Source organism: Eublepharis macularius, chromosome 9 (assembly GCF_028583425.1).
Source record: "Eublepharis macularius isolate TG4126 chromosome 9, MPM_Emac_v1.0, whole genome shotgun sequence".
Classification (NCBI taxonomy): domain Eukaryota; kingdom Metazoa; phylum Chordata; class Lepidosauria; order Squamata; family Eublepharidae; genus Eublepharis; species Eublepharis macularius.
In genome coordinates, this window is record NC_072798.1 from 14,891,065 (window position 1) to 14,902,008 (window position 10,944).

The 10,944-nt window shown below is 46.4% G+C and overlaps 1 long non-coding RNA gene across 1 annotated transcript; it reads left to right on the forward strand.

The window, feature by feature from the left end:
• Positions 1-7,228: 7,228 nt before the first annotated feature.
• LOC129336240 (uncharacterized) lies at positions 7,229-9,713 on the forward strand. Its single transcript, XR_008597654.1, has 4 exons — positions 7,229-7,325; positions 7,966-8,143; positions 8,574-8,655; positions 9,045-9,713. It is a non-coding gene; the product is annotated as an uncharacterized LOC129336240 (long non-coding RNA).
• Positions 9,714-10,944: the final 1,231 nt, after the last annotated feature.

Below are 10,944 nucleotides of genomic sequence, written 5' to 3' on the forward strand. Positions count from 1 at the left end.
CAGAATTCATCATCATGAACAAACTACGGCTCGCTCAGCCATCTGAATGCATGCATCCATGGTCTTTCTATTTGTGTAATTACAAATTAAATAGATACTAGAAAAGAGTGTGTTTTTCTTAAGACAAAATGTCTTTTTCAAAAAAAAAATCTTACTGTAACAACAAGTTAGCCATTCTTTCTGCAGGCAAAATTTCCAACGAATCAAAACATAGTTATTTTCATATGATGGCCAAGAAAAATAGGATTGGATGCATTTGTTTATATATTACAGAGCATTAAAGACTGTTAATAGAATTGTGTCTTTTAAAAATAATCTAATTACCGATTTTTAAGAGCATTGCAACATTCAATCACAAACGAAGCACAGCGGACAGCAGGGATTTTAGGCGTAACACTGAAATTGCTTTTATTTTGTTTTCTGTCCCTCGTTGGTACTAAGCATTGTGACGTTTTTTGCTGTAGATTTAAAATCTACAGCAAAATTTAAACTCTTGCACACATCATCAGCGAAGAGTGAAAATTGTGTTCACAGTACGTGGTGGTATCATCATTAGCAGACTCCCAATATGACACAACCGGAGTCAAACTATCCAAGACATGAGCTGGCTGTAAATGAGCCATAAGCAGGCATGCAGGTTGGATGGGGAAATTTGCTCCAGATATTGGGGTAATAAGGAGTAGACGGGGGGGGGGGACAAGTATTGCCCCTAATGCAGTGCTTTCTCTCAAAGCACCCCTTTTAGACTTTCTGTGATATAAGGGAAATCATTCGTGTGGAGGGAAGTAAAGATCTGAATTTCAAGACACTGTTGTAATAGGAGGAGACGCTTACCCTACATTCCTAAATGGCCCAGTTCTCTCTAGACTGAGATCATGTTGTGAAGATAAAGGGTAAAGAATGTATTGGGTTCACATTTTATGTACTTGAACCCTGCCAATATAAAAATATATCAGCCTCTCTCCTTCCAGCATAAAAAGGTCCAAGGCAGTAAACAAAAGATATGATCATTAAAACAATAACACCAATAAACATTTCAATAAAAATAGCAGTAATCAGCAAGATTTTAAGTTTCACAAAGAAACAGCAAAACAGTCAGTCATTTAGAAAAAGTGGTCCTGCCCTAAAAAGACAACACAGAAGTGCCCCGAAACAGGAGCCACCAGAGAAAAGGCCCCGTCTTGACTAGAGATGGGCACGAACCAGAAAAAAAATGAACCATGCAGTTCGTGGTTTGTCACATTTCACGAACCATGAACTTTCACAAACCTGCCCTGTTTTGTGAACCGGTTTGTTTGGTTTGTGAAAACATCACATCCGGGTCAGCAAATCATCACTTCTGGGTCAGCAGAAGGTCATTTCCGGGCCAGCAGAAGGTCTGCAGAAAGTCCATCCCCTGTTGCCTAGGAAACTGTCTGCAGTGATGAACCAAAAAACGAACCAAACGAACTAGCCAAAAGTTTGTGGTGGTTCATCAGAAATGGGCTCTGATGAACCGCCAGTTCACGAACCACAAACTAGCCCAGTTTGTGCCAAATTTTGGTTCATATTTCGGTTCGTGCCCATCTCTAGTCTTGACTCACCAAATCCCTGAAGAGTTGGGTCATACCTGGAAATGTATTGGGCACACTTTCTCACACATCATATACATCCGCTGAGTGACATGACCAAGAAACCGAACCCAGAAAAGGGATTACACAGAGATCAGGCAAAAACAACCCTTTATTTTTAATCACAAAAGTAAACACACTGGTCTCAGAGACAACATTGTGATAAGGCAGACATCAACCCTCTTCTCATGGCCTGGTTCTCACTGACAGGGGCTGCACAACTGGGGCCCCAGACTGAAAATATTTGTAGGCCAGATTTCCCCCCTGGAATTTGGGATCTAAGGCATGAGCTAACACAAGTTGAAAACAATACACAAAAAAACTCCACAACCTGAAGACCGAGCCAGCAATTCTCCAACTGTTTCCCACCTTTTAAAAAAGCCCCTAAATGGTCCTATAAAAAGCCAGCGGGATGGGAGTTTCTTCTTACATTCTCTGGAGGTTCTTAATAAATGCAACATTCTCTCGTCTGGCTCCTTGCATCACCGAATCATTCTTGCTCCCTCCGCACTCCAAACGCTTGGTTATTTCATGAGCACACAACAGAAACGAGTGCCCTCAACTGACATTCATCCTTGACCAAACCATGCACTAGACCACACTGTGTGCAGAGCGATAAACCACATCGAGACCTGAAGTGAGCTAACTTGAAAGTGTCAACATCTCTTAAATACTACAACTCGTCTTCAAAGGGCAGCTGCAGATTTGCAAATCCAGACCCCCCTCAGCAGCACGGCAGCCGGAGCAGTTTACGTCTGACCCAAAGTGTTAATGAAGAAGGCCAAAGCACAACTCCCCAAGGGCGTATCTGGTTTCACGTTCGAATTATGTCGGATTACCAAACGCAGCCAATTAATGCTTGCCATCCTCAACAAAGAACTGACCACTTAGCCGCAACCTTGCTGAAGACGACCCCGTCAAAAATATTACATGCCTTTTTCCCCCTACAACAGGAATGAAATACTCCCAAACTGATTTTTCTTACTAATGTATGCCTTTTTTTTAAGTGCATTGTCTACTTCTCAGCGTAGACTCTTTGACATCCTAGAAAAGTCTCAAACACAACCCTGTGATCTTTTAACTAGTAAAGATGAAAATTTCATGCTTCCCCAGAATGGGAAGAGAAAGGCCTACAGAAATATTCCTGGAATAAAAGAAATACATTTTAAATTTTTGTCATTGACTTTAGTGTGGCCTCAAGCTGAAGTTATATTTAAATCTGCCAAGGGAGGCGGGGGGGGGGGGACTGCAAAACTTTTGTTCTACAGAATCTAGGGGAATATTTGCAAGCTGAAGAGAGCAGACTAAGAGCGGGACCACAAGTGATGAATGACACAGGTTGGACACTTGTCAGCTTCCCTCAAGTTTTGATGGGAAATGTAGGCATCCTGGTCTTGCAGCTTGGCTCTCCGACTGCTGTCCAATGGACTTTTCAACTGTCACTTGTCCAACATTCCACCAAGCTGCCTACATTTCCCATCAAAACTTGAGGGAAGCTGACAAGTGTCCAACCTGTGTCATTCATCACTTGTGGTTCTGCTCTGGGGGAGACCGTGTGCCTGGAGATCAGTTGTAATTCTGGGAGATCTCTGCCCACTACCTGGAGGTTGGCACCCTGTGAGAGACCTTTATCATTGGTGTCTGAAGGCCAAACTACAAGTGACGCCTGACACAGGTTGGACACTTGCCAGCTTCCCTCAAGTTTTGGCGGGAAATGTAGGCAGCTTGGCAGAATGTTGGACAAGTGACAGTTGAAAAGTCCATTGGACAGCAGTCGGAGAGTGAAGCTGCGAGACCAGGATGCCTACATTTCCCATCAAAACTTGAGGGAAGCTGACTAGTGTCCAACCTGTGTTAGGCGTCACTTGTGGTCCCGCTCTAAGACTTTGTTGCCTCTGTCTAGTTTGTAGAGCATTCTCTTTCGAAGACCATCCCATCAGATGCCCTTGGGAAGTCTACAACCAAGATATGAAGCTGCAGGCCTCCACTGCTGGCCGTCGTCAACATTGAGAAATCCAAGGTACACTGCCTTCACCCATGGAGGTTCATCGTAGCTCAGAGCTGTTGACAGATCCAGCTTCCACTTCATGCTCCAAAACATCTGCTTCAAATTCTGTGTAGCAACAACAACCATTCAACTCTTCATAAGGACCAACTAGTAGTCAGAAAGCAGCAAGCAAACTTTGAAGCGTACGATCTTTCAAAAGCTTGCAGATTATTTTGCGGGCCCACCAAGATCCCTCTGCTACTGGCTGCAGTTTGGAGTTCTTCCGAAGCACTGACACAGCTGTCCATATTTTATTTTTATGCATTTCAAATATTTATATCCCACTTTGCAGCTTACCAATTGATCATAAAATCTCAATCAAGAACCATAAAATCATTTAACAGTGGTTGTAAAACTCTTCCTGTTTGGTGGGGGGGACGGAAAGGAGAAAGCTTATTTATAAAAGGAGTGTCACGGCACCTGAAAAACTGACTGTGGGACAGACGTTTGCAGATTAGATGGAAGTGGGCGCCAATCCATGAAACCTCGGGCCACAATAAATCTGTGATTCTCTAAGCAGTCCCAGACAAATAAGTCTGTCCCTTCTGGAATCTGTAACTTATTTTTAACCTCGGCCATTAAGTACAAGATATTACTGAACAAGCCCCTCCTAGAAAGCCAGAATTCACATCAGACCCAGTGCCAATAAGTTTGCTAAAATATTCCACTCCTTTTTAAAAAATGGCATCATTAAATGCCTACAAATCTCCCCTCCATCTCCGAGAAGCCTGGTGTGTAAAAGCAACGAGAGCAGTCCTGGGAGATTCTAGGGAAGGGGCTCTTTATTTATGAGCAGTAAGGAAACACACTGGCCTGTCCTCTGCTGATTCCCACACTCTCCTTATCCAAAAATCCCACAGATTGCTATTGGTTCTGCCCTTGGCCAGAGTACAGTGGAGACAAATCCCCTGGGGGGAATCTGTTCATGTTCTTTCTGGACAAACAACGGCGGTTATTCTAGGATCAACAGTGGTGCATTAGAATGAAGTAAGCTAACTTTTCCCTTCCGAGTCAAACTTCACTTAAAGTCACCAGGATTCATGAACTGAGACATGCAAGCATGCACGCACGCACACATGCACACACAAATATACCCACAATATATACCCTACTCACACATACATATCCACATACATATACATAACTATGTGTGTGTATACACACATATATTCACAATATATACCCACACATACATATCCATATATATATACACACATATAACTGTGTATGTGTGTATATGTACACAATATATAGCCACACATGCCTATATACCCATGTGTACACACACACATATACACACAATATATAACACATACATATCCATACACACACACACACACACACACAGACAACATATACACACATATACACAGTTCTCTCTCTGTGTGTGTGTGTATATATATATATATGGATATGTATGTGTGGGTATATATGCACAATATATAGCCACACGTAGCTATATACACATATGTACACACACACAATATATACCCATGCATATTCATACATATATATACAGAACTATGTGTGTGTGTGTATACACACACACATACACAATATATAACCACACATCTATATATGCATGTGTACACAAACAGAGAAAGATACACACAATATATATGCACACATACATATCCATATGTATATGCGTGTATATATATATGTGTGTGTGCATATGTGTGTATATACATGTGTGCTTTCATAGACATATATTATGGGGGCAGTGCATCTTTCTTTCTTTCTTTCTTTCTTTCTTTCTTTCTTTCTTTCTTTCTTTCTTTCTTTCTTTCTTTGACATTGTGTTCTTCTGGGAGGAGGGAACAGCTGCAAAAGTCCTGCCCCGGAGAGCTCTTCCCAGAGGAGCCAAGGCGTTTTAAGGAGGAACGAGCTTCGACCGAACTTTGCAAACAGCCCCTGCTGTTTTCCAGCCCCCCCCCCCCCCGACCGCCCACCCGGCTGGAAAAGCAGGCGCACCAACCCGGCTTTGGCTGCAGCCGCTGCAGGCAGCAGATCGATCAATATTCTGCAAACTGCAGCCAGCCAAAGCTTGCAAGAGAGCACTCCAGGTCTTTTTTCCTCCCGTTAAGAAGAAGCGACCGCGCGCCCAGCCTTTCCCGGCGCACCAGGCGCTGTCCTTCCGAGCCCGCCCCCTCCCCGCGAAGGCGTCCCCAAACAAAGCCGAGGCAATTAAAATAATTTAATGCTTCCTGTCTGAGCGATCCCCGGGGGACCAGAGCCCGAGTCCAGGAGTGGAAGGAGAGGGTGCGGATCCTTCCCGGGCAGGCGCTCACCTTTCCTCCTCGGTCCCTCCCCCTTGGCAGAGATCTAAAAGACCAGGAGTGCAGATCTACTCCGAATGCTAGCCAGGTCTATTCAATGGGGCTTACTCCCAGGAAAGCGTTCTTAGGGTTGCACTAAGAGTCCGGATCGCCCCATCTGTCCACCCTTTTGCAAGCATTGCTGGAGCCCACGGATGGGGGGGAGGGGGCAGGAGGGCAGTAACCCCCCCCGCGCTATTTCTCCCCCCCCCCCCTTTGTAGGAGGAGAGGGAGGCGGGACAAAAAGGAGCCGCAAACTTTTGAAGCGCTCCTCCAAACCTTCCCATTGGCGCCTGGCAGCGCACACCTCCCCGGCAGCGTGACCGGAGATGGGGGGGAGGGGGGAGAGATGATGATGATGGTGGTGGAGGGGGGGAGAAGAGGAAGGAATCTCGCCCTCGGCTTGCCACGCCCCCGCCCCGGCGCAGAGCTGCTTTGATCTCGCCCCCAGCACCTTTGATCCCCCCCCCCTCCAAACCTGCCACCCCTTTGCATCGCAGCCCATCCAAGCAAAGCCAGGTGTGCGCAATTCGCGCCTGGGAGCTCGGAGCTCGGGATCTCGGCGGATCCCGGGAGATCGAAGCAGCCACGCGCTTTTCCACGCCCGCCCCCCCCCCCCAAAAGTTATCTCCAAACAGTCGAAAGGGAGGAAGGTTTGCCAAAGCGGCACCTACCCGTCGCGTCTCTCGGGACGGCTCGCCGGCCGGAGGGAGGGAGAGAAGCGGCCCCGGGTGCGCCTCTCCGTTCTTGCGATCTGCCGGCTTCCCTTTTTTTTTTTTTTGCGCTCAAGGACGCGGTGAAATCCCTTCGCCGGTCAGGCGGCGGCGGCTTCGGAGACAAACACCACCCCGAGGCCGGCGCGGCGTACAAAAGAGCAACACCCCCCCACCAAAAAAAAAATCCCGGGGAGGGGGGTGGGGTGTTGAGAAATATACAAGGGCGGCAAGAGGATGCAAATCCGGTTCCCCCGGGGCAGGTTACTTTGTTTTTAACATTGTAGCATTTCTCTGGGCGATCGGGAGTCCTTTCCAGCTTCCCCCCTTGGAGGAGTGATGGGGGGGATATCTGGGGGGGGAGCCTAAAGGGGGAGGGGGCAGAAGAAGAGCGGATTTCTCTTTTGCACCTCTTCCTTAAACAAGCCGTGATCTCTCTCCCTCCCTTTCTCTCTCTCTCTCTCTCCTTCCCTCTCTCCCCAAGCCCACCCCCTCTTCCCTCCCCCCCTCTTGCCAGACTTCTTCCCAGCCCGGGCGGGCCACAAGCGAAGCGGCTGCCGGGGCTGGTGGCGGCCCTCCCCCTCGCCCCTCTCGCAACGTGCTGGGCTGGATTGTAAACAAGCTCATAATTGACACGGTAGGAGCAAGCGCGGGGGGGGGGGCGCTTTGAAATAAAAACACATTCTTTGCAAAATGCAAAAAGAAAAAAAATGCAAAAAGATCTTGGACAAGCGGGAGGGGGATGTAGTATTATCCCCCCCCGCCACCCCCACAACTACTTTTTCTTTCTTTTTTTGCAATTTTTTCTTACTTGCTTTTTTCTTCTTTTAGAAATCGCTCTCGATTCCCTCTACTCGCTTACTCGGGAGTACGCCCACGGAAAGCAGTGTGCTTACTCCCGAACACGCGCGGGCTTGAAGTCCGGCTCTCCGGGTCTTGCTGAAGCTGAGACCGAACCAGAGACCCTGGACTCGTTTGCATGACAGAGTCCCAAGGAGAAGTCAGTGTGTAATAGCTCTGACTCCCCGAAGCGCATGACCTGGAAGTCTAGTTGGTCTTTAAGGTGCTACTGGACCAGAACCAGTGAAGTCAGTTTCAGGTGGGTACTAGCCCTGTCGGTCTGCAGTAGAAGAGCAAGATTCCGGTCCAGTAGTGCCTTAAAGACCAATAAGTCTTTGGAATAAGCTTTCAGGGTATCAGGTTACCCATTACCTGTATTTTTGTGTTGTTCTATGCAGTTCTGTGTGCACTGACAACATTATTAATATTATTTTCAGGACCTCCTTTTTCAAGCAAAGCATGTGGGAAAGCTCCAGAATTTCATACTCACTTGCAGCAAGTCCCAACGAATTTAATGAATTTAATAGAAGAAGGATGTAGGTTGGCAGCTGAGAGACCGGATCCTCTTATTATTTACTCAGAAGTCCCACGTTGCTCAGTAGGATTTACTCTCAAGTAAGTATGCCTAAGATTCAGCATCCTCCCTTGCTCAGATCCCAGTGAGTTTTGTTTTATGTACAAAATGCCAACAGCCTGCAAGTCCCTGGAAATAAACCCATGCCATAGAGAGAGAGGAAAAGCTATTTATTTTCCTGCTTTTCCAATACCTGATAGATCCCTTAATTGGCTGAAAATGATATGTATGCCTAAGTCTAGGCTTGCAAACATCATAATAGGAATGTTGTTTGTGGGTCTTTTTTTAAAAAAAAATTAACCCTTTGCAAAAGCAAAGACAACCAAGAATTGATGCAACAATCTAGGAGGAGATTCTCCTAGGCGGTTGCTTTAAAACGAAGCCTGTGGGAAGGCGGGGGTGGAGAAGAGACATCCGTTTCAGCCTCTGGTCCCAACACATCAATACACGATCATATCCCTGTCTCTCCAGCAGAAGGAAGAAAGCGAAAGAAGCCCCTCCTTATTTGCAGCCAGCCTCTGCTAAAGTTACGTCAAGAGAGAAGAGCCCTAAGGTAACTTGCGAAGGAGAAATGAACTAATTAAAGTACGCTGGGATTAAAATACTACCCGCAGTTGTAGCGATCTGCTCTCAATTGTCTTATTTTTTAATTTACTTTCAAAAAGAAACTAAAGGAAATAGATTTGCAGGACTCTTTTGCCATCCTGCTACAAGAGAAGAAGGCATTTAACAGAGAATCTCTGCTAAATTCAGTTGCAGAGAGAGGAGAATATTTCCTGTTTGTGGATTTGTATGTGTGTGGGGCGGGGGAGAAGTGAACAGACAGGGCTAGAGGGAGCGCCAGAGAAGCTTTGATCATCTGCTTGCCTTTGCTGGGTTTTGTGCATTTCCTGGCACTTGGATGCGGGCGCTCTCCTTACTTCTGTCATGTGCATCTTTCAGGACTGAAGCCATAGCTCCAGGCTCTTCCCCCTCCCATTTCCCACAGTGCACCAGCGTCACCGCCGGGAGATCAATCGGAAGCGGCCGGAGCTGTTTATCCAATCAACTTACTCAAGCCAATCCCAAGATGCTTTTATTGGCAGGCCAAAAGTCCTGCTAAAGCAGCTCGCATCCCTGTCCGCGTGGATTTTTTTTTCTGGAAAGGGGCAAGTTCTCTGGAGGCTTTGTGATGGGACTTTACTTTTCTCATCTTTAGGGCATGAGATAGGAAGAAATAATGTGTTGACTGTGGAAAGAGCTCTGAGTTGTTCACACATTCAGGTCTATCCTGTGATGACTGTAGTGTTCATAGGGGCATGCCAGGGCCCAGATTAGGGATATCAGGTCCCCCAGTGTGGGTGGGGTATCCCCTGCTCCCACAGTCTGCCACCACTCACCTAGCTGGCAGGAAGGAAAGGCGGGGAATAGGTCTCCCGGGTGTGCTCCCGAGGCAGTGTGATGATGTCACTTCCGGGAGTGACATCATCATGCGGGGTCCGGGAGAGCTCCTGTACTTTTTAGTGGGCCAATTTGGGCCCAAAATGTATTTTAGTATTTTAATCCTGGAAGTGATGTCATCATGCCGCTCTGGGAGCTCATGTAACTTCTCTTTTCACAGGTTCTATGGGGCTTAGGAAGCAACTTTCACACAATTTTAAGCAAGGGTTTTTCTTTTCTTTTTTCCTTTTAAACTTTTTAACAATTAATAAAATACAACTTTTTAAAAAAAACCTAACTTATAAGTGCAACCAAACAGAAAACTTTAAATCGACGATGTTTTTGAAAAGGTAAAACAGTTCAACATTCCACGAAGTGGTGAGTCCTTTTTCATTCATTTGAAGCAACTATCACAGGCTTCTGCCTTCTACAGCCCCGCAAAAATAGTACAATCCCAGTAACACCAACCAAACGCAATACACAAACCCCACTTCAAATCATATTGTTTGCATACAACATTTGATTACCTTATTCAAAGTGATAAGAGCATGTCAATCATTAAGCTCCCTAGCAACCAGCCTCCTCAGCAGCCTGCCTCTAGCTTCTGGCTCCACCCACTGGGCTATACCAATTAACCTCATAGGGGTTACACTCACACGCAAAGACATCGAAGGGGGTGAGGGCCGGGTCCCTCCTCCCTCTGAGAAGGTAAAGGGACTAAGCAACCCTAGACTGAACTTTCGTCCTAGCCTTATATATCACTTCCAACACACAGTTTTCAGCTGATCAGAAAATCAGCCAGAGTTGACCAGCTCGAGTGACATACAATATAAGTGTGAACATCCCAAAGGAAAAGTAACATCTGGAAGAGCCCCAAAGTATATATTTTTGCAAGAGGATTCACCGTTCAGAACTGTCCTCCTGCAGGACTAGTTTGGGTGTTTTACAGGTGGTCATTTCCTCAACTAAGCACTCCACCAGTTGTTTCCAGGGTATCGCTAAGAAAATGGCCACGTGGACTACACAATGGCCATTTTCACATGTCTTTCCCTCGTGGAAAACCGCGTACTTACGGAACGACGGCGTCTTCATGGGACAATTTTCCATCATTACTCCATTTCGCGGCGCGATTTATGACATCATTGCGCCAGGAAACAGAGTCATGATGGGAAATCACATCAAGAAGACTCCATCATTCCATAAGTTTTGCACGAGGAGGAAAGACATGTGAAAACAGCCAATGTGGTGTAATGGTTAGAGTGTTGGGCTAGGATCTGCGAGACCTGGGTTTGAATCCCCCCTCTGCCATACAGTAACTGTGGGCCAGTCGCACTCTCTCAGCTTAACCTACCTCACAGCGTTGTGAAGCTAAAATGGAGGAGAGAATGATGTAAACTGCTTTAGGTCCCCGCTGGGGAGAAAG